Below are 23,359 nucleotides of genomic sequence, written 5' to 3' on the forward strand. Positions count from 1 at the left end.
TCTGAAACAACAGAGGAGGGAAGAGAGGGAGAAGAAAAGAATACAAGAAAAAAAAATTGAGGAAAAAGATACTTAATTTTATCAATGCAACAATAGAATTTATAGAAAGAAATATGACAAATATAATATACAAGTATTGTAATCATAAAAGTAACTTAGTCATAGCATGACAAATATATATGAAAATTAAGTACGTAAATATTATAATTATAATTTATAGAAGGAAATATACAAATATAATATACAAATATTGTAATTATAAAAGTAATTTGAGTTATAGCCTGACAAATATGACAATATAAAAATTAAGTATGATAAATATGATAATTGCATTATAATTTAATAAGCAAAGGAAAGGAATTAAAGGAAGAATTATCTTAGTTTTTATTTCTACCTAACACAATTAATCCTGTTTAAAAAGTGGAGAGATGACATGTTGGACAATTGGTTGCATTGCTAACTATATGAAGACTTTGAATTAGTGTAAAAGAGGCTTCTTTTTCTTCTCTATACACACCAAATAAAGTAAATAAGACGTCAACGTCAAAAATCAAGGGAGGAGGCCTTAGTGTAGGTTCTTCGATACTTAAGTTAGTATGTCGGCCGAGCAGAAATAAGAACAATAGATGAATACATGCAAGCAGCATAGCGTAATTGAGAGTAGTTTAATGTAATATCACCAATGAAGAGGACCCTTCCTTTATATACCATCTCTCATAATCTCTGCAATCATGAGGTGGCAAAGAATGTTAGATGTCAAAAATTATCGAGTAAGGGAATATGTCTAGCCTTGGAGGTGCATAGTCATCATCCGAGGAATCTTCCATTACTCGTGCGCACCCCTTTTGTAACTTACACCATTAATGAGACGGCTGATGTAATATGCTGTCATAATGTGTCAGCTGATAGAGAGTGTAAAGTCACCTTCGAAGAAGATTCCATTGAATGCTCATATTATAATAGAGGAATATTCTCTAACAAGCGGTTGTTATTTTGACTATGCTGTCTACTGAGTGTATCTCGACTTGATCTTTAATCGGCTGACTGTAGGGTCATCTTTCCCTTAAGCCGCTTGGATATGCACTAAGTGCTGTTGAGGATATACTCTTGAAGTAATATGAAGCTAAGCCCCCCTAGGTCCGGTCGGTTCTATGATCGACCGGTCATATACTGGAATACTTGCCTCTGAGAACTAGAGAATTGAGTCTCGAGAGATTTGATCAATACTTTAGGTCGATCTTCCATATGATATGAGACTTGCATTTGAAGCGATGACCTGAGATCTGGAATTTCAGCCAAGTTTATGAGGATGATTGCTTTACACTTTTATCTTCTGTATATATGTGTAAGCAATGGGTATGCTGAACTGTATAAATCTGATCGGAGTTATTAGCGACCGACTATATGAAGGAGGACTGACATTTGAGAAACCCCATAGGGTTGATCAATAGTGGGTTTGATCGGTTATATGCTGAAAGACTTGCATTGAGTGGGAAGCTGAATCCCCTTACTTCAGCCGGACGTTTGACCGACCAACTCTGTGGTAAGCCCGACATCCTTAAACTTGGTCAACTATCGAATGATCATATATATAATATATGTCTTAATACCAGAATGGAGCACTAGATCTCCCAGGTCCAACCGGCTCATGGGTCAGTCGTCCACGTACTGAATGTCTTAACGCTATACGAAGAGCAAAGTCTTGTTGAGAGTAACACGCCGGCTATCATCTCCCCTTGACTTTGACTGTCACGTCACCTTAACTTTGACTGTCATGTCATACCTTGGTCTACCCGTAACATCCGATATCAGTAGTCTCCCCTTCAAGTCTAGTCGAAGGAGACTCATAGCCGACTGACTAGATCTAAGTCTGATTTTTGTCTGATCGCCCAACTTACTGGTTTGACCAGAGGGATGTGCTCTCGCTCACCCATCAATGATATACTTAATTATATTTATGAGAAAATGTACATTGGCCGCTAGACACATCTAGTAGAGTGCACCATTAATATGTGGGAAGGCATTTTTTAGCATAATGATTCTACTGTTGTATCCATCATAAATGTCCATTTATGGGTAGATGTCACGTGTTCTACTAACACATTCTTTGAAGCCACAACCAAAGATCCCAGATCTATGATGTGGACCCATTTTGGTTCTTTATGTAGGTGGAATAGGGATCTGTACTACACAACCAAATACTCAAAGGTGAGAACCATTAGGTTCTTGACCATAGGCAAGTTGTAAGAGTGAGTATTTGTGATAATTAGTTGGTTTTACACGAATCAATGATGCAGTGTGTATTATGGCATTACCCCAAATAGAAGACGGAAGTTTTGTTTTCAAGAGTAGTGGTCTAGCAATTAATTGCAATCATTTAATACATTATTATGCTAGTCCATTTTGTGTATGAACAAGGACAACTGAATGCTCAACTGAAATTTTGATTGACATACAATAGTCATCAAATGCTTATGACTTAAATTTGATAGCTACCATTATCAAGGCATATTGCCTTGATTGAGTAATCAGAATTGAGATCGTAGTTTAATAATTTACCCAAGTAGTTTAGTGAAGGCTATTGTTCGAGATAAAAGAAAACTAACATGTGACTATCTAGTTAAAGCATCAACCAATACCATAAAATATCAAAATGGTCAACATGGTGGGTGTATAGGTCTATAAATATCCCCATGAATCCTCTCCAAGAAGATTGGAGTTTCAATATCAACCTTTGTGGAGGGAATGCCTTATAATTGGTTTGCCTTGTAAATAATCTATTGGTGCAGGAAACACTAGATGCTCAAACATAAGTTTTGATAATGAAAAAGGATTCAAAGTTAAGGATTATTATGGTTCTAATAAATCTAACTGAGTGTACAAGAAAGTCCAAAGAGAGTTTAGGCAAGGTAAAAGTCCTAGTGAATACTAGGCAGATGGAAAGCCTTAGTTGCGACTAGGTAAGGAAGTCTTGGTCTGAAGGACTGGGCAGAAGTCTTAACAGGTCGAAGACATCGGACGAAAAATCCTACGGATCGGGGATAATAGGTGAAAGTCCCAGAGGTCGCGGACATCAGGTGAAAGACTGGACGGGTCAGGGATTGGACGTCTAGTGGAAATCCTAAAGTCTCTAATGTTGAGCAAAAGTCTAAATGGTCTAGAGGACCAGTTTGGCATTAGGTAAACTCTCTTAAGAGAAGTGTGTGAGAACACATTCCCCGATGAGAGAACAGTAGGCATCAGTTCGACTTAAGATTTCATGCGAAATCTAAAATCAGAATCGGACAGTTCTGAGACTGTCAAAACACTTTATTTTGCTTATTTTTCTAACTCTATGTTGCAGAAATACAACTATTTTGCAAGATAGAATATTTACTTGATCGGTCGACCGAACGTTAGGGATTAGTCGACCGAACCCCATAGATTCATTCAAAATTTTAGCTCACGATAAGATTTGACTGAGGGATCGCTCAATTGAATTGTGAGGTTTGATCGACCGAATGAGGTAATCAACGAGTTGATCAGACCAGATAAGATAAGTGAGCATCAGAGGATTAGTCAACTGAACGTGAGGATCGGTCCACCGAATAAAGGTTTCATCCGAAAGGGTAGCATATGGACAGGAAGCTGGGCTCATTCAAAAGGATTAGTTGACTCATTAGAGAGGATCAGTCAATCGATAAAAGTCAAGTCATGAACAATGATTTTGAGATCAGTGGATCGGATCAGGTTCAACTTGGCTATAAAAGGAGACGTTTCGAAGCTCACAGAACAATTCTTTACATCTCATGCTTGCGTGTTGCTCTGAAAAGCTCTCCATGACAGTTGAATGTTGATCCGGTGACCAACACCAAAGTTGTTACTTAATTAATGTTATCGGTAAATTTTATATTTGCATTTACATTGTAATCAAGATCTCTTTTGTAATTCTTCAAGCTATTAGGGGATTGTCCAACAAAAACACTCAACGAGTGTGGGCCTTAGAATAGGAGTCGTTACAGACTTCAAACCAAGTAAAAAAATAATTATGTGTTAGTATTGTCTTCTTTGTTCTTTGCTTAACTCTTTCTTTCCATTGCGATTCTTCGATAATTTTAACAACAAATATGAAAAAACCACGAGTGCTATTTACCCCTCCCTCTAGCACTTTTTGATCCTACACAAGCCACACAAGAAAAATTATCATGTAAAAGAATCTTCTGGTTCTTTTAAGGATGTCCACATCAATTATTTATTATTATTTGCATCATTGTTGTCCCAAGATGACCAAGTCGATTGTACCATAATACAAAACCATGCTTGTCAACAAACTTCTGATTTATTATTATGTTTGTCTCAAATTCAAGGGCGGTCCTGAGAAAAATTAGGCTCGGGGCAAAATTATAAATTTGGTCATTTGGATCCTCCCTCTTGTATTAATTTGAAAAATCAAATATATATTAAAAAATTAATTAAATATCATAATCAAAATAAACTAAAATATGTAATTGAAGAAACTATATATTAGATAACATTTTACATGATTTCTCAAAATAACTTATTCAACAATCAATATCACTTAAAATGTACTCTTCTTGCATTTTTTGAAGCAAAGTCATCAATTATATCGTCATATGAGATATCCTCCAATATGTCTTTTTCCATGCAAAGGATCGCTAAGTCATTCAATCTCTCTTGACTCATTGTAGTTCTCAAATAAGATTTCAATCATTTTAACTTTGAAAAGTTCCTTTCAGCTGATGCTACAGTCACAGGAATAGTCAGTAAAATTTGATAGGCAACCACGATCATAGGAAAAATATCCATTTTCAATGTAAACTCTAAAATTTTAATAGTCGTCCAAGATTTATTTGTGTCACATGCTTCCAGAGGTAGCATATCTTGCAACATTCGTAATTCCAAAAGTAGATCATATGTATCAATATCAGACATATCATCCTTTTTTAGAGAAGATTCAAGATTCACATAATATTTTCTCAAATTATCTTCATCCAATGCCATTAACTGTTCTCCATCGAACAAGAATCCAAACATCTCTTCAAAAGTATTCAATTATTCAAATCTACTCCTCAACTCCATAAGAGCAATATCTACCACAACAAGAAAATAATCAGTCCTAAAATATCTCTTGCAAGTGAGAGAGGTTCAAGGGAGGGCATGGTGAAGGACGACGCCGTCACGGGGAGCTTCGGAGTTCATGCGCGATGAGGGAGGGCACGACAAGAGGGAGGGCGAGAGAGGGCTAGGACGAGAGAGCTTCACTTGAATCAACGAGAGGGCTAGAGCGAGAAAGCTTCGCTTGAATCGCTTCGGTGAGGAGGATTGAAGAATCAAGAAAATCTAATATATTTCTATATAATATATTAAAAAAATTAATGGGGCCCCACCCAAAGTGGAGCCCTGGGCAGGTGCCCTGCCTACCCACCACAAGGGCCGCCCCTACTCAAATTCTTTCACTATTGTACAATACATCCCAGAAGGGAGTGCACATAATCTTTTTTTTATCTACTTCTGGCCAGATATACAAGATATAATGCAAAGACATTTAATATTATTTTCATTTAATGCATTAATATGATATCTATTTCGACGGATGTCGTTAAAGCTAAGCAAATTTCTTCTAGATTTTCTTGCATAGTGTGTATTTTCAATATACAAGATTGTATCATTTTATAAAATGATATTTCCTTTTCCATGACCTTTAATAATTTTGGATGCACCCGATATTGTTATAACATTATTTTTAGCTAATGTTAACTCAAAAAAAATATATACCTTTTGTTTTGAAGTATGGTGTTGTTTATACCACTATCGGCTAGATATTCATCTTAATATTCCATTGTTAATCTTTTAAAAAAATGTATAAGTAAAAGAATTATAATTCCAATATAATTTCTTGTAATATTTATAAATAAAACACTTTATTAAATGATGATCCAATGCAATAACACTCATTGACAACTTAAAAAAAAATGAAATTTTGAAATAGAAAATACATTGTAACTCGATTGAAAGACAATCATTCCATACTTTTTAGAGACTTCACTTACAACTCAAATCAAAAGTAAACTTGGAAAAGAAAAATACTGAAATGGAAATACAACTATTCCATAATATCTAGCACGTTGCCACCAATAAAATAATCAATATTATTTTTGGCTGGGCAAAAAAATTAGAGACATCAAGATGGGTTATGTCAATTGGATCATAATCGTTAGCAAAATTGGTCTCTATTTTTTCTTATTCTTTGATCAAATTTTGGTATAGATCCACAAGATGCCTTGCTGTACTACAATACGAGACCAATGTCCCTCCATCCCGCATTTAAAACACTCTTCTTTATATTCTTTTGAGTCTTTCCCTTTTAGTTTTCATTGATAGATTTCCACTGCTAGTTGCTTGTTTTAAGTCTTTTATCATTTTGTTGTTGATAATTTTTCCTTTGGCCACGTCCATGACCATGGCCACGCCCACGCGCATGGCTATGCCCATGCCCACAACTTATCCCAATTTCATGATTTTGAGATGAGTTAGCATTCACTTCAAGGAATGATGTTCCATTTGCTTTAAGAAATGATGTAGATCTAGTTGGGCGCAATTGATGATTTTTCTTGAGTAGCTCATTATTATATTCAGCAACTAGTAGGCATGAGATAAACTTAGAATACTTTTTTAATCCATTTTCACGATATTGATGTTGCAGGAGCACATTCGATACATGAAAAATAGATAAAGTTTTTTTAAAATAAATCTTGATCAGTATGTTTCTCACCACAAAATGTGAGTTTGAATTTAATCTTGAATAATTCTAAGTTATAATTGCTTATAGATTTAAAATCTTGTAGGCCGAGATGCATCCATTCATAACGGGCTATTGGGAGAACTATAGTTCTCTAATAATCAAACCTTTTTTAAAATTTTTTTTTAAAGTTCTTGTGGTTCTTTTACGGTTAAATATTCAACTTTCAATCTATCATCAAGATGGCGATGAAGGAAAATAAGTGTTTTTATATAATCCTATAGGGATTTGTTGTTTCCTTCTTTTATTGTATCTCCTAATCTCTTAGTGGCAAGGTAAATCTTGACATCTAAAATTCATGATAAATAATTTTTCCCAATTAAGTCAAGCGCTTCAAAGTCAAGGTTTGTAATATTTATCATAGCAACCATTGTATAAGAGCAAATTAAGAAAATAATTAGAATAATGTCATTTGTAGAACCAAATGTGTTATTATTTAAAGCAATCAAATATTTGTATTTCCACAAAAAATATTATAGTAATAGAAATTAAAAGGAAACAAATATTAAACTAGTATGCTATAATACATTTTATCTTGTCATAGTTATGAATCAATCAAATATTTGTGTCCACGCACAAATATTATAGCAACGAAAATTAAAAGGAAAAAAAAATATTAAATAAGCATCTAATAATATGATCAAATCAAATATATATTTCAATATTCTTTAAGAATACTAACAAATCTTATATCTTTAATAAAAAATCTTTTAAAATATTGATACGTGTTGATCGTAAATAAATATTCTTCAATAAGATTGATAAAATTTATATTTTAATCAATAGTCTACATGAATATTAATAAATCTTATATCTTTATATTTTAAATTATAGATTTGTCAATATATCAACATAAATTCATGTTATACTCATAGCACAAGATCGATTTGGTATCAAAATCTCATAGGGATGATAATTTCAAACCCGATGGAGGATCCGACATCCGACCCGAATGGAAAAAGATATGAAGGGACTATAAATACTTGATACCCGATCCGAATACCCGATTAAATAATATATATACATATATTAAAGAGAATTTTCTTTTTCTAAAATCAACTTACTATTTTTTTGTTGATATTAGTAGAAGACTATATAGATGTTTAATCTATTTTTTTAATAGGATGTTAATTTTAATATGTTTTTGTTGAATGATAATAGTTCGATAGAAAGAAGAAAAATTATACGTATAGAAGATATCCGATCCTTTAATGGATATGGATATATCCATCGAATATTCTATACCCGATGGGTATGGGTACGAAGGATATAGAATCTGACCTGAACCCGACCCATTGCCATCTCTAAAATCTGATCGATCGGGATAAATTTTTTTTAAAATTTAATTTAATATTTTATAGGATGATCAAATACTAAATTAATTTATATTTGATTTAAATTATCTTTAAATAAATTAATTAAATTAATAATAATAATATTTATAGGATGAAAATATATAGAATAAATAAATATAATTTATCTAGAATTTTAAAATTTTAAAATAAATAAATAAATTTTTTAATAGGATAATTTGAGTAGAATTTAAGAAACTCTATTAAAATTATCTTATTTAAGTTAAGAGTTAATTAAATCAATTAATAAAAATTTTAATTAAAAACCTAAACTTTATAAGTCGTCACTATGCCATCACTTCAGCCATGCCCTTCCACACCTTCTGTGCTCGCTTCTCACCCGTTGTTGCTTCTCCCCTCATCCTCACCCACTGCCGCCAGCCGTCGTTGGCACCTTCCCCTCTTCCACATCCAAGCCGCCAGCATCTTCCTCTCTTCCCCATCGCAAGCCGTCAGTGGCTGTTACACTACCATAAATGTATATATAGTTATGTTGTCAATAATAAAAAGATATTCATCTCAAAATTAATTAAGCACTAGTGAGTTCCCACATAGAACTAGCTAACCAATCAAAAAGTTTATAAATGTTTGCACTAAGAGAAAGAGAAAGAGAAAGAGAAAGAGAAAGAGAAGTAGAAGAGAGAGTTGAGAATAGTTGTGAGGAAATTGGTCAAGAGGAATGTTCTAGGGATTCAATTTCATTGTAATATTAATTAATGCCCTATCCATCTTCTACCCTCAATCTGTATGCACAAGTAGGAATTGTTAAACGTTGAGGAGACAAAGGGATGTTTCTTCCCCTTCATCTTCCGTATTGATGCAAACATCAAGGAGACGAAGGGGCGCCCCTGCACCTTGGTCTTCCTTAGTTATTTTATATATGGGCGTCCAAGCTAGGAAGATCCATAGAGAAAACGAGAGGGGTTTGAGGTGATCAAACGCAAAGGATAACGTACTGTGGAAAGGGATTTGGCTCGTAAAATTCAAAGAGCTTTCGGGTTTCATCCATGATCGTGCTTTCGACATCAAGCAGAGATCAAGATCATCTCAGGATATCACTGTGATTTATATTTTATGTTTCATGCTATTGGAGATAACAATGGTATCTGAGTCACACCTAAGTATGAAATTTATCTCTTCGTAGAAAAAATTGTCTCTTCCGTCGTCGCTAGACAATATCGCGACTGGATCGTGATCTGTCATAGTTTTCAAGCCCTGAGATGTTGTTGGCTATCGGCCTCCAAGGCTAGAGAGCGCTGGCGACCATGTATGGAGGCTGACGATCGATAGTCATGATAACTGCGTTCATTGCAGCAGAAGAAGAGAAAGTTATGGTTGCGATCGGGAAAAGAAGAAGAAGTTTAATCAATTAAATAGATTTTAATCGATTCACAAATCTATTTTATCGATTAAACTTACAAAGTATAGTAAAATTATAATCTATGTAATTGATTAATTTAATCGATTAAAGTTACATTGAATTTAATAAATTCGTCTAATCGATTTAAGGGAAAGCTTTCTTGTGTAAATCGATTTGTTTAATCGATTCCAGGCAAAGTTTTCTTGTGTAAAACGAAGCGTGAGAATCAAACTTTCTGTGCTTTGTTTTCCAAGCACGCAATTAAAAAAAAATCAAACCGTATTTGCATGAAAACGTTTGATTAGATTTAATTATATGCATTTACTAATAAAGACATGTTTAATTAATTTATGCTTCAATTAATTATTGAACTAGACTAGCTTAGTCCAATTAAATTCAGATCTAATTTAAATCATTAGTTGATTTAAGTAGATTAATTTGATTCAATAATATTAAGATTTGGTTCAGATCATTGGTTAGTTTAATCAGATCAGTTTATTATTGAATTAATTGGGATGGTTTGATACATGAGTTGAGCTAATCAAATCAGATCAGATTTGTTCTAATAGGCCGGATTTGATCATATGAGTCAAATTGCCTAATGGGTCAAGATTTGATGAAATGAGTTAGATATAAACTAGAACAAATATAGATAAGACATTCCTTTCCAATTAGATTAGTTTTGATTAAAAAATAGACCGAACACAGGAGTTGGTCAACAGATCCAATGTGTCAATCAACTGAGACTCCCCAAATAAAGAAAATTTATTTTTCTTATTTGCTTATATATTCTGTATATATTTGTTCCATGTATATGTGGAAATTGAATTTGACCGATTTTGTTACTGGTTTGTCAATTTTGTACTGACATCATTATTTTCAATTCCATATACCACGAACAATATAGATGATAATAGGTCACTATGAACAACAACGTGAGCTTTGGGAGGAGATTAAGGATTTAGAATATGACTCGTATTATGGAGTCGGATGGCGTATTGATCGGTTTGATTGGATATTTTGAAAACTCGAGCGAGAAGGGTATCCAGTCCTGGATGAACATAGAAGATGGGCTCTGCTCGAGTCATTGTCGGAATATCTTCTTGATATAGCATACCAACTACTGGATCGCTCTGAAGGGTGCATCTCATCTTCAGAGATGTGCATGGATATACTTCATTTGGCATGAGATCCTAAAGAATTAGAAGAGGATCGAGATCCTAAAGAAATGAACCTCAAGGAATTTGAGGAGGATCCATAAATGGATCTAGCAGAGGATCTAGAGATGGACCTCGAAGAATTTTAGGAGGATCCAGAAATAGACCTTGAAGAATCTGAAGAGGAAGATCATGAAGAATCAGAAGAATATCTGAAAGAATGTGTAAAAGATCTAGAAATGAATCTAAACATGTATCTGAAGAATGATTCTGAGGCTTATCTTGCCATTGTCGAGTCTGGGATGAACGAGATAGAATTACCCACTACACTAGTATTTTTTCTAGTGGAAGTGGTGCTAGCTTATCTATGTTATTAGTATTCTATTATTATCGTTATGTATGAATAATTTTAGCTCATTTTATTTTTCTAAAAATAATGTAGTGGAAACTATTGTTTTGTATAAACATTGCTATATTCTATGAAAAATAAAAATAGTTATGTTATGTGTTAACTAACTTGCTTATGATTCATTTATATTCAATGATTAGTTCATGTGAAAATAATTAATTCATTTTATTTATGATTAGTTCATATATATGATTAGTTTATATGAAAATAATTAGTTCATTAGATGGGATATGTGTAATACAATCGATCAATGTTGATTAGATTAACACATACAAATGATGAGTGGAAACATAGTTATCATTTGATTTTGTAAACCAATTCTAATTTACACTGAGTCAATAATTAATTACATACATATAAATTACACTAAAATAATAAATAATGTTTATTTATGTAGATTATAGTAACTAAGAACATCATAGCTGAACTTAATAAAGGAGAGAAATTATATGGGGATAACTACAAAATCTGGTCGCTCAAGATATAATACGTTCATGGATGATGGTTCTACAGCCTAGCACAGACGTGACTTTGATGCCTATAAGGCATGGAAAGGGAAGGACTCTACTACTAAGAGAATATTGATTAGTTCAATGGTGGATGACCTAGTATTTGAGTATGAGCCATTACCATCGGCTTATGTTGTCTAGGCAGCCCTTAGAGAGAAGTATAGTGAAGTAAGTCTCAGTAAGCTTCGTCAGGTAACAATTAAGTTTGATAACTATAAAAAAAAATGCTTAAATGTTACCATGACCCAACATCTAAGGCAGATGGGTAACATGATTTGAGAGCTTAAGACTACTGGTCATACGTTAACCGATGAATAAAAGGTTCAGACAATTATCCATTCCTTTCCTGATTCTTGGGAAACAATGAAATAGAACCTTACCCACAATGAGAGTATCAAGACTTTCACTAATGTCTTACACCATGTTGAAGTTGAGGCGGAGAAGATTGAATTTTCAAGGATTTCTAGTCAAGCTTTTATAACTAAAGGTTCTGGTTCCAAGAATAAGAAAAAATGGTTTAAGAAAGGAAAGGAGGCTAATGTTGTTGCAGCTAAAAACCAAATCAAGAAGAAAAGAAAGAAATATGGACAAAGACTTAAGAGCAAGTTGACTTGCTATAACCATGGGAAGAAGGGTCATTTTTCTCGGGATTATACCGAGCTTAAAAAGGTAGATCATCTTTATCTTCTTTCCATTAGCATTATGTTGTAAGTATAGTGCTGTTAGCTGATTCTTATCTTTTATGGATTATAGATTCAAGAGTAACATTATAAGATACTGCAACTTCAATAATAAGTGTTATTGGAGAAATAATCTTATTGGATTTTTTAAGAATTTTTAGAAATTGTTCAGAATTTAAATGGAGTCCGTATGACTCGTTTCGAGGGGATGAATCGGTTGTATTAAGTGGAGTAAATAAAGTGGGAGTTGATTAATTATATTAGCATATGGTTTAATTAGAAAACCTAGGTTTTATTTCTTTTCCCCTTATTTTCTCCCGATTCTTTCTTCTTCCCCCAATCACGTCGAATCCTCTCCTTCTCTTCCGCGATTTCTTTTTTTCCCCCTCTCTAGGTCCCCATCGTGTCGATCGCCGGCCACTAGGCATTGACGCCGACGACTTTCTCCTCGCGCTACCACCTCCTCTCCCTTCTCCCTCACTGTGGTCGCGTCTCTGTCGCCACCCGATCCCTCACCCCTACCTTCTCTCTCTGTGTCACCTCTGCCCTACATCGCCGGCACCGCCCGACGCCGTGTGGCCCGACGAACGCTGAGCCATAGCGTCACTGATTCTGGTTGCTTCGCTGTTTCTGGAAGGGAGGAGCTACCACCTCTTTGGGCGAATTCTTGAGTCCGATTGTCGACAGATCTGCACCTAGGGCACCGTCGCCTTCTCTGATCGTGCCGTTCCCAGTAGATCAACCACCGACTCTCCTTCTTGTCGATGTATTTTTGGAGTAGCGACCCGTACCACCACCAGGAGGCGACCAGCTGAGGTGAGGCATTCAAACAACGGGTTGTTGAAATTTCACTGAGCATATCCCTGATCTCTTCGGGGCTTACTTCTGTAAGGGATCCAAGTTGGAGAAGGGGGTTGATTAGGGTAAGTTCTGGTTCCAATTGTTAGGATTTCATAAACCTACTTGCTCTATGAGTATTTTCTGGGTTTCAGATCTTTACCACAGCAGACAGGCATCCTTGAGGTGGTTAGGTTGTTAGATGGATACATCACTTCTGGAGAAGGGGCTAAGTTTTGTACCATTAAGGTAATGGAATCTGAAGGATTCAAGGTTTTGAGATTTTGTTTTGATTGTTATTGATATGGATTGATGATTGTGATTTGATTAGGATTGTTTGATTTGGAGGGTTGTACTGTCACCTAGTTCTAACCATCTTATTCCGACAGTGATCATCCCCGGTTGTGAGTCGATGAAGGAGTAATTCGAAATGAGGTAAGTTTTGTATGCTGATTGGTTTGTATTTTTGTGATGGATTGGTTGATTTTTGGTGATGGTTTAGGTTGATATAATTTCGTGTCAATTCTGATTGAGATTTTAATCTGTTGTATCTTGGTGGATTAAACTGTGCTTAGTTGTAAATCAAGGATTGATTTGAATATTGTAATTGGTTTGTTCATGTGTGGTTGATGGAGTTTTGATTTCAGATATCCTGTAGTGGTTAAGTTATTTGGTAGTTATGTTGAAGATGAATTGTTAACTGAAAATGTTGATTTTCATATAGTGGAATGAAAACAAGATTGACAGATGCGTTAATGGAATGTAGGAATTGATTTAAGTTGGATTAATGGATTGTTGATCATGTTTGGATTTAGAAGGATTTATGATGAGATTTGATTTGGGGGTACGACATGTTTGGTATCAGACTAGTAGAGATTTGATCGCACTTTTCTGTATTGGTATATTGTGCTTAAATGGTTGATTGACCTTTGTAGCTTCAGCCATCCCTATTGGGAGCGATCCACAAATCAGTTCACTATTTTCTAATCGTGGATTCCTCTAGTCGTGAGCTATAGGTAAACATCATCGGATTAGGTGAGTATTGGCTTAGTTGATGATAGTTATTAGACGATGTTAGAGATTATATAATCTGTGGTTGCTTAGATAATTAGTGATTAATGGGGATTTGATTAATGATGGATTTGATTAATGATGGATTTGGTGAGAATTAAGGAATTGATTGGTGATTTAAGAATGAACTCATTATCTAATTGGATTTGGGTTGTCAGGTGGAATTAAATGAGATTACCTAATCGAATTAGGATTGAGTTTTGGGTTTAGCTAGTTGTCGTATACATGATTAGCTAAACTATACAACATCATATGATTTGCAGGACTTTGATTCGAGACGAGCACTTCGACATGGGGATTTGTTTAGCTTGATCTATATTTGAGGCAAGTACTTTTGACTTATCTCTTTTGATATTGCCATTCTGATATGCGTAATAGGTTATAGCTAGTAGTAATGATTATGTTTATATCTGCCTTGGTATGTCACTACTTGATATTCGTAGTATGCCCATATTATTATCTGTTATGCATTTATGCTTATCCCTCTTAATTCTTGTCATATGTACTTATGTTCATAGAAGTAGTGGCATACAATGCATTATCGGGTACAGGTCTAGCTACTAGATATACTTGGCATGTGTACCTAGATTTATTACCTAACATGTGTACCTAAATTTATGATACCTAGATCATTGTTATGGACTCAGTTTTCCTTTTTGGTACATATTACATGGAGGCTGATATTTCCAGGAGTTACATGTTTAGTATCATGCACCATTTTGCATGATTGCATGCTAAGCGATTGTCGGCTCCTTTATAGTTGAGCACATTGCTAGTTACATAGTCTGCACACACAACCACTCATGGGTTAGTGGTACATCAGGTAGGGTGTGTGTAGTTTACTCTGTCAGGTCTCCGTTGTTCCGCTCATGGGTAGTGGAAACTGCAGCGTGGTAGCGGACATGGATCCCTCCTCTTGACTATGACACAGGGAGATGGGAGCTTAGGCTTCCTCACTAGGTATGGAGTAGGAGGATAGGTGTACTCTGACAGCATCCTGTCCACTCGGTCACTCAGGAGTAGTGATGACAGAGTGCACAGTTGTCATAGTCCTATCCACTCAACTTCACCATCACGTGTGAGGTGGTTGACTGACGTCAAGGGTGACCATGTCATTTGCATCATATGCATGTATTGCATTTATTGCTTGTGATTGCTGTATTTTGGATATTGCATTTTGGTGGTTGCATATGATTGACATGCATACAGGAGACATTATGTATTTGGTCTGACGACCGTGCACCATGTTGGTATGGTTCACACCCTTATGTTCGGATAGGAGGTCATTGTTGGGGCAATTTCCCTAGGTCAAGTTTGACCAGTTTGACTAAGTTTGAGTTGAGTCAAGCTTGAGTCGGGATTTGAGTTTTGATGTTTGACAATATAAGGAGATTACTGAAGCAATCATCCGGTAATGGAGATGGTCAAGGGTTGACCAGGTTGATGAGAATACAAGTCAAGTAGGTCAAGGCTGACAAGAGACTTGACTGGGAAAGTCCTAACTGGAGGTTAGGCGTATGGAAGCCCTAACTGGAGTTTAGGCAGTGGTGGAAGTCCTAACTGGAGGTTAGGCAAATTGGAAAGTCCAAGTGTGATCTTGGCAAAGAAGAAAGTCCTGGTGAGGAGTCAGGCATTTGGGAAGTCCGGGTGAGGAGCCAAGCAATTGGAAGTCCAAGTGTGATCTTGGCAAAGGAGGAAGTCCTGGTGAGGAGCCAGGCAACGGAAAGTCCAAGTGTAATATTGGCAAAGGTTATAAGTCCAAGCATGTGGTCTTGGCAAGGTAAGTCCTAGTGTGATTTGGCAAGGAGAACTCGATAACTAGGATGAGGACGAAGGAAGCTCTTAAAGGCAAAGCGTAAAGGATGGGAGATATCCGAGGGACGCAAGGCTGATGGAGGAGACTAGAAGGCTAGTTCGAGGTTGGTAGAGTATAGTGGTATAATCCGACAACTAGGATCAGGCCGAAAGAAACTCTTGAAGGCAAGACGTGAAGGATGGGAGATATCCGAGGGACGCAAGGCTGATGGAGGAGGTTAGAAGGCTAGTTTGAGGTTGGTCGGGTGTGGCCAAATGCTAGGCATGGAGACCCAACAGGTCACGGTTGACCGGGAGTTGGGTTTGGAGATTTTGGACTTGAGTTTGAGTCAAGTTCAGGCTGGTCAATCGATCGGGCGATCAATTGAACCAGGGTCCAATCGATCAGTGGATCGATTGGAGTGTGCTGCGAAGGAAGGAATGACCCAATCGATTGGTCGATCGATTGGGACCATAATTCGCGAGCACAGAGGCCTTCGCAATTGATCGGGCGATCGATTGGGAGCTGTCAATCGATCGGTCGATCGATTGGGCAGCAGGAGTTCTCGCACGATCGCGAGAACACAGAAGGTTTCTGAATCGATCCACTGATCAATTCAGATGTTCCCAATCGATCGGTCGATCGATTGGGAAGTGACCGTTACGCAGGAAATGAGCGATGGACGACTGGGATCGAGCGGTGCTGACGTGACAATCGATTGGGAGTATAGGATATAACCGTTGCGGAACGTTTTCTCCTTAGATCTTTGCGATCTTTCTCTTGCGATTTTTGCGAGCTTTTCCGACGATTTTCTCTGAGCTTCTCCGCTAGTTCTTGAAGGCTCTTGGGGTGCATTCCCAAAGTTCAAGAGGCAACAACAAGCAACAAGTAAGCAAGAAGAAGTGTGTATTTCAGTTGTATTCTTGTATTTCTTCTTGTGTGAGTGTTATAGTGTTGTGTGTGTTTGTACGAGGCTTCTCCGCCTCCGGCTGTGACCGAGAAGGAGTTGTTTACTAGTGGAGAGTGCTCGAGTATGTGGATCATTGGATTAGTCACCTCTTCTTGAGGTGGATACCAAGTAAATCCGAGTGTTAGCGTTGTGGTTGTTTTTGTCTTTGTATTCCACTGCACATCATCAAGACGCAATCGACGAACACGGGATGAGACGCTATTCACCCCCCTCTAGCAGGCACAAAGATCCTAACAATTGGTATCAGAACGAGGTCGCTCTTCTACGGACTAACCGTCAAGAGAGCAAGAAGCTAGAGGAAGAAGGACCTCTCGGATGGGACATCCGGATTCCACCTCCATACGACAAAGAGGACTTCAATTTTTGGAGAACTCGGTTGGAGACATGGCTCCAAATGGATTGGAACCAATGGGTTGTTTTGGAGGACCCATTTGAAGCTCCAACGGACAAGAAGGGTAAATGCCTCCGACTTCGACATTGAACCGAGAAACAAAAGGAGCTAGCGGAGGCGGATAAGGAGGTAACGAACATATTGCTTAATTTATTACCTTCTAATATCCTTTTGAGTGTAGGTGAATACACTAGTGCATATGATCTTTGGAAAAAGATCATTGCCTATCATGAGAACCCTACACAACTCCAAGGAGTGGAGGAGACCAAGGAGAATGACTCATTGGTCCAAGAAGAGAGGGACCAATCCAATGTTTGTTGGTGCAATATTCCCTAGGTCAAGGTTGACTGAGCTTGAATTGGTTCAAGCTCGAGTCTTGATGTTTGAGTTTCGATGTTTGACAATACATGTAGACAACACATGAAGATTGCAGGTGCGACTGTTCATGTGGGAAGATTGTGAAGGAGAGTCAAGTAGGTCAAGGTTGACTGAATACTTGACTGGAAATCCTGGTGAGTGAAGCCGGGTGAAAGTCCTGGTGAGTGAAGCCAGACAGATGAGAAGTCCTAGTGAGTGAAGTAGGCAGAAGGGAAATCCTGGTGAGTGAAGCCAGGTGAAAGACTTAGTGAGTGAAGCTAGGCAGTTAGGAAATCCTGGTGAGTGAAACCAGGTAAAAGTCCTGATGAGTGAAGCCAGGCAGATGAGAAGTCCTAGTGTGTGAAGCTAGGCAGAAGGGAAGTCTTGGTGAGTGAAGCCAGGCACAGGAAATCCAGATGGATCAAGGTTGATCGAACATCTGGTGTTGGAAAGACCAAGTAGGTCAAAGAGATTGACCGGATACTTGGCACGAGGAAATCCAGATAGGTCAAGGTTGACCAGACATTTGATGGAAGTCCAAGTGGGTCAAAGGGATTGACTGGACGCTTGATGAGGGAGTCCTAGCAGGTCAAAGGTGACCGGATGCTAGGCATGATGAACCAACATGTCATGGTTGACCGGATGTTGGTATAGGGGACTTTAGACTTGTTGTTGGGCAAAAACAGGAGCTGAATCGATCAGTCGATCGATTGGCTCATGCCCAATCGATCGGCTGATCGATTGGGTGAGTCCCCGCGACAAGGCTCCTCCAAATCGATCAGTGGATCGATTGGGGAGAAGTGTCGCACGAACAGAAAGCTTCCCAATCGATCGATCGATTGGGGGCCTCCAATCGATCAGCCGATCGATTGGGAGCTGCGATTTTTCGTAATAAGCCCTGGATCGATCAGCCGATCGATCCAGGCAATTCCAGAGAGCACAGAGGCGCTCTGGATCGATCGGCCGATCGACCCAAAGCCTCCCCAATCGATTGGGAGCAATCCAATCGATTGGGATCCAACCGTTGGCGCAGGATATAGTCGTTGTCGAGCTCTTCCTTCGCCAACACTTGCACTGTTCAGCTCCGATCTTCACAGTAGCTTCTCTACAACATTTTTCCACTCTCATCGCCAGTTCTTGAAAGATCTTGGAGAGACATCCAAGTCAAGAGGCGTGACTACAACAAGAAGAAGAAGCTAGGGTTAGAGTTTTCATTGCATATCTTGTAAGATATTTCATGTATTTGTCTTTCCTTGCTTTCTTCTTGTATTGAGAGTATTGTAGGGCTTCTCCGCCTTCGGTAGTTACCGAAAATGAGTATTTACATAATGGAGGGTGCGTGAGTGTGTGGATCCTTGGATTGGTCATCTCTTTTTGAGGTGGATACCAAGTAAATTCTTTGTGTTAGCGTTGTGTGTGTTGTTTCTTGTATTTCCGCTGCATATCCTTGAAGAAATAAGCAACGAAGAGCACGACGAGCGCGAAGAGCTATTCACCCCCTCTAGCTACATTTCGGTCCCAACAAGTGGTATCAGAGCGAGCCCGCTCTTCACCGGAATCATCGCCGGAAGGGGTAACAAGCTAGAGGGTGAAGAAGTTGAAGCAAATTCATCAAGTCAAAGAATTCAAAAAGGCTCAGCTTCTAGATGGAATTCCAAGATGGACTTGGGTTCGACACAAGGGTGCCTCCACCATTCACAATGATGAGCTTTGATCTTTGGAGATCAAGGATCGAAAATTTCTTGATGGTGGAGATAGAGCAATGGTTTGCTCTCATGGAAGACTTCGAAGCTCCAACAAGTTCAAAGGGCAAAATTCTCAAGAAGAGCAAATGGAGCCAAGAGCAAATTCAAAAGAGCGAGACAAATGACAAAGTGACCAAGCTATTGGTCAATTTATTGTCAAACAATATTTTGGCTCAAGTCGGAGAATTCAAAGATGCCAAGGAGCTTTGGAGCAAATTGGCAACGATTCATGAGATCCCCTCCACTGTACCAATCTAAGAAGAATCAAATGAGGGTGATTCATTGAATCAAGATCAAAAAGAAGAGGAAGTGGACTCCGAAGTTGAGAGATGCTCAACTTCCAAAGAAGAAGAAGTCCAAGAAGCCTTATCTTCAAAGGAATGCAATGAAAAGAGCAAAGAGGGAGCATACTCTTTGTTCCATATACAAGATGAAGATGATGAAGCCTCCACCTCTAGGATTGGGGGAGCGATTTTCGTTGACACCGGATCAATAAGAAAAAGAAGTCTCCACATCCGGGTTAAAAGAAGAAGAGGATGAAGAAGCTTCCACCTCCACAAGTCGAGTCAAATCTATTCGAGGAGCATCATTATCAGATCAAGAGGAAGCATCTACCTCCGGATCAAAAGGAGGATTAAGTGACATCCCTACACATGAAGGTATAACTAGTTCAATTAAAAATAAAAATCACATTATATATTTTGAGTGTAGGGAACATGGGCACTACAAGAGCAAGTGCCCTAAATTGGCCAAGAAGAAGGGCCAAGTGGCACCAAAGGGCAAGGAGAAGCCCGAAGAGACCGCTCCCGGAACAAAGAAGAGCAAGGAGCACATTGTGTGCTTCTTGTGCAATCTAAAGGGACATTATAGAAGTCAATGTCCTAAAGGGAAGAAGGCGGTCAAGCCTAAGGGAGGAAGCATGAGTCAAGGGGGAGCCTCCAAGGTAAAACGAAAGATATCATTTATTGAGCCTACCCCTTTAAATAATGATAAAAGCATGCTAATTCCAATTTTTATCATTTTAATGCTATTTACCATAAAAATAGGGAGCATGATAGCATTAAAGAAAAACATATGACTCTTCATGCTAAGACTACCACACCTAGGGTTAGAAAGGTAAGTAAAAGTTTAGGCAATAACACTAAGGACCATAGTTATAAGCCTAGAAATAAAAATGCTCAAGGATTTAAAGAAAAATCAAAATCTAGAGATTTATGGGAAGAAAATCAAGTCTTGAGGTTAAGGCTTGATAAAATAAAAAAGACCCTAAAAAGGATGGAAAGTATCCTAAAAGGGCAAAAAGAGCAAAACCTAGGTTTAGCATAACAATGGTCATCCAAGGGCCATAGGGGTTTGTGATACAAACCTAAAACTAAAAAGGATGTACCTTCTTACCATATGATTCCATATAATTATGGAACCAACCTTAGGTCAAATGGTCAAGTCAAAAATACTAGGGAAGTTATCCCTAGAAGTATTTTTGCAACACCAAACGTGACTAAGACTTCTAAGAAGTCTAAGAAAGTCACTAAGAAGGTCACAAGGGAAGCAATCCCTAGGGTTGACCTAGAAAATGTGACCAAAGCTCCCAAGAAGCCTAACAAGGTCACTAGGAAGGTATCTAGGGAAGCTATTCCTAGTGAGTACCTAGAGCATCCAAGGAGCTCCAATAGATTTTGGGTTCCTAGGAGCATTTTCTCTACCCCTTAGATGGGATAGAGAGTGTCAACTCAAATTGAAAGGGTAGTTAACCTAATCATGATGAAGTTGACATTCTAAGAGAATTTTCAAGATTTTTATTAACCTTTGAAAATGAAGTGGATAGTTATTTACTCCTTAAATGGAGTGTAATGTGCCATAATTTGAAAAATTGGATATAAAGTTAATTGGCACAAGAAATCAAGTGTAAAGAACTACCAAGTTGGGTTTTTGGTATGTTCTTAGAAAGTTAAAGGCAAATCTAACCCTTATCTTATTTGGTTACTCTTGGAAGAGTAAATTGTGCCACAATTTGAGGAATATGCTTAATTTAAATTGGCACAAATTCGGAAAAACAAAAGAAATGTCAAAAATTGAATTTTGGCATTTTTGTGGGAAATAATGGGCACTCTAGGTTTTAAATTTTTAAGTTAGCTAAGGTTAAGGATACTTAGATAGATAATCTAGGTATTTTATTTATGCTAATTTGCCATATTTTGTTTGCTCATCATATGTCATGACATCATATTTTGCATTCATGTTTTGTTATGAAAAATACAAAAATACCATGTCATGTCATACATACATCATGTAATTATAGGAAATTTTCTGTTGAAAATTATTTCATTTTGATGTATGTCATAACATATCATGCATTATGTTTAAATTCCGTGCAATTAAGGACCAAATGACATTTACTAACAAGTAACATCCTTGGTGGATGTTTATATTTCAAAATGCCTAGATAGATATGCATGATCCCTAAATTAGGGCAAAACCAAATATTACATCTCACAAAGAACTATAAGGTGACTTGTATGTGTTTAGTACATAGTAAATGCAAGTGAGATGTTAGGATGATGAACAAAACTCAAGATGTTGATTTAGTGTATTCTTTTGAGTTTTAAATTCATCAAAACACATAGTTATGTGTTTTTCAATCATTGGGAAAGCTAATGTACAAGTCATGTGCATTGAGACCAAAGAATATGGTTGGATATTGGTTTTAAAATGCTTTTGGAAAACCTTGGTGAATACTATCTTTTGATAGTAATCATCATTGGAAAGTTAGACACAAACTAGAAGAAAACACTAAAGTTTTTACAAGTTTTCAAGTTTGTGTCAATCTTGAAAAATAGAAAGTATTTTCATAGAAAATTATTTTTTCTTGATAATATATACCCTAAGGATTATCTACATGAATTTTCATAATTTTTCGATTTTTGTAGAAATTTAGGGGAGTTTCTGAAATTCACTGAAATGAATTTTCAGTTTTTCAGAGCCCCAATCGATCACCCGATCGATTGGAGTGCCTCAATCGATCGGGCGATCGATTGGAGTGCTTCAATCGATCGGGCGATCGATTGAGAGACATTTTCTTGCAAGCAGAAGCTCGCTGGATCAATCCACCGATCGATCCACACTAGCTGAATCGATCAGTGGATCGATTCAAGTAGGTTCAATCGATTGGGACCCAACTCCAATCGATTGAGAATGCTGATTTTGGCTGGGAAAACTTGATTTCAGCATTTTGAACCACTTTTAGTCTAGATAACTATTCCTAAACCCTCAATACAAAATTGTATACATTTAGGGGAAGTTTTCATGATGAAAACAAGGATGAATTGGTCATGGAAGACTAAGTAGAGATTTAGGTTGAGGTTTGGTTTCAATATTGAATTTTTGAACCTCAAAACTTCAAATTTGGGTTTCCTAAAGGTTTAGGGATTTCAAGTCATTGTTGGTGCAATGACAGAGGTTACGTGCATGTCTTTAGGGGGCGTTACTCTTTAAGGGCATGAAAATTTTTTTTACACCTTGGAAGGTGGTTAACCTTCTTTAGCGAAAATGCTTAAGGTTGGACATTTAAATATAATGGAGAGTGAATATCTTCATTATTCAAGTGGTGTATGTTCACGGATGAGCATTTGATGACAAATGAAGGGTATGTGACCTTCATGTGAATCGTGTGTGAATATACCAAGTGGTATATGCTCAAGGATGAGCGTTGAGAATAATGAAGGGTATGAGACCTTCGTTATTGTGTTGTGAACAACGAGTGAAGTTGTAAACAATGTTGGGTAACTCTTCAGGGGGAGAGTTTTTGATGTGTGCCAATAGGGGAGAATGTGTGGTTAAGTTAGGCCTTCATTACCTAAGAGGGAGGTTGCCCTCTAGAAAAGGAGAAGAATGAAGGAAATCATCATTCATATATTGGCATGAAGGGAG

At 37.3% G+C, this 23,359-nt stretch overlaps 1 long non-coding RNA gene across 2 annotated transcripts; it reads left to right on the plus strand.

The window, feature by feature from the left end:
• The first annotated feature begins 12,559 nt into the window (after nt 1-12,559).
• LOC121974592 lies at nt 12,560-14,503 on the plus strand. 2 transcript variants are annotated; one of them, XR_006110055.1, is made up of 4 exons: nt 12,560-13,189; nt 13,259-13,352; nt 13,435-13,538; nt 14,438-14,496. It is a non-coding gene; the product is annotated as an uncharacterized LOC121974592 (long non-coding RNA). The 2 variants fall into 2 exon arrangements; XR_006110054.1 differs by having other exon boundaries at nt 12,561-13,189; nt 13,493-13,538; nt 14,438-14,503.
• Nucleotides 14,504-23,359: the final 8,856 nt, after the last annotated feature.

Source organism: Zingiber officinale, chromosome 4B (assembly GCF_018446385.1).
Source record: "Zingiber officinale cultivar Zhangliang chromosome 4B, Zo_v1.1, whole genome shotgun sequence".
Classification (NCBI taxonomy): domain Eukaryota; kingdom Viridiplantae; phylum Streptophyta; class Magnoliopsida; order Zingiberales; family Zingiberaceae; genus Zingiber; species Zingiber officinale.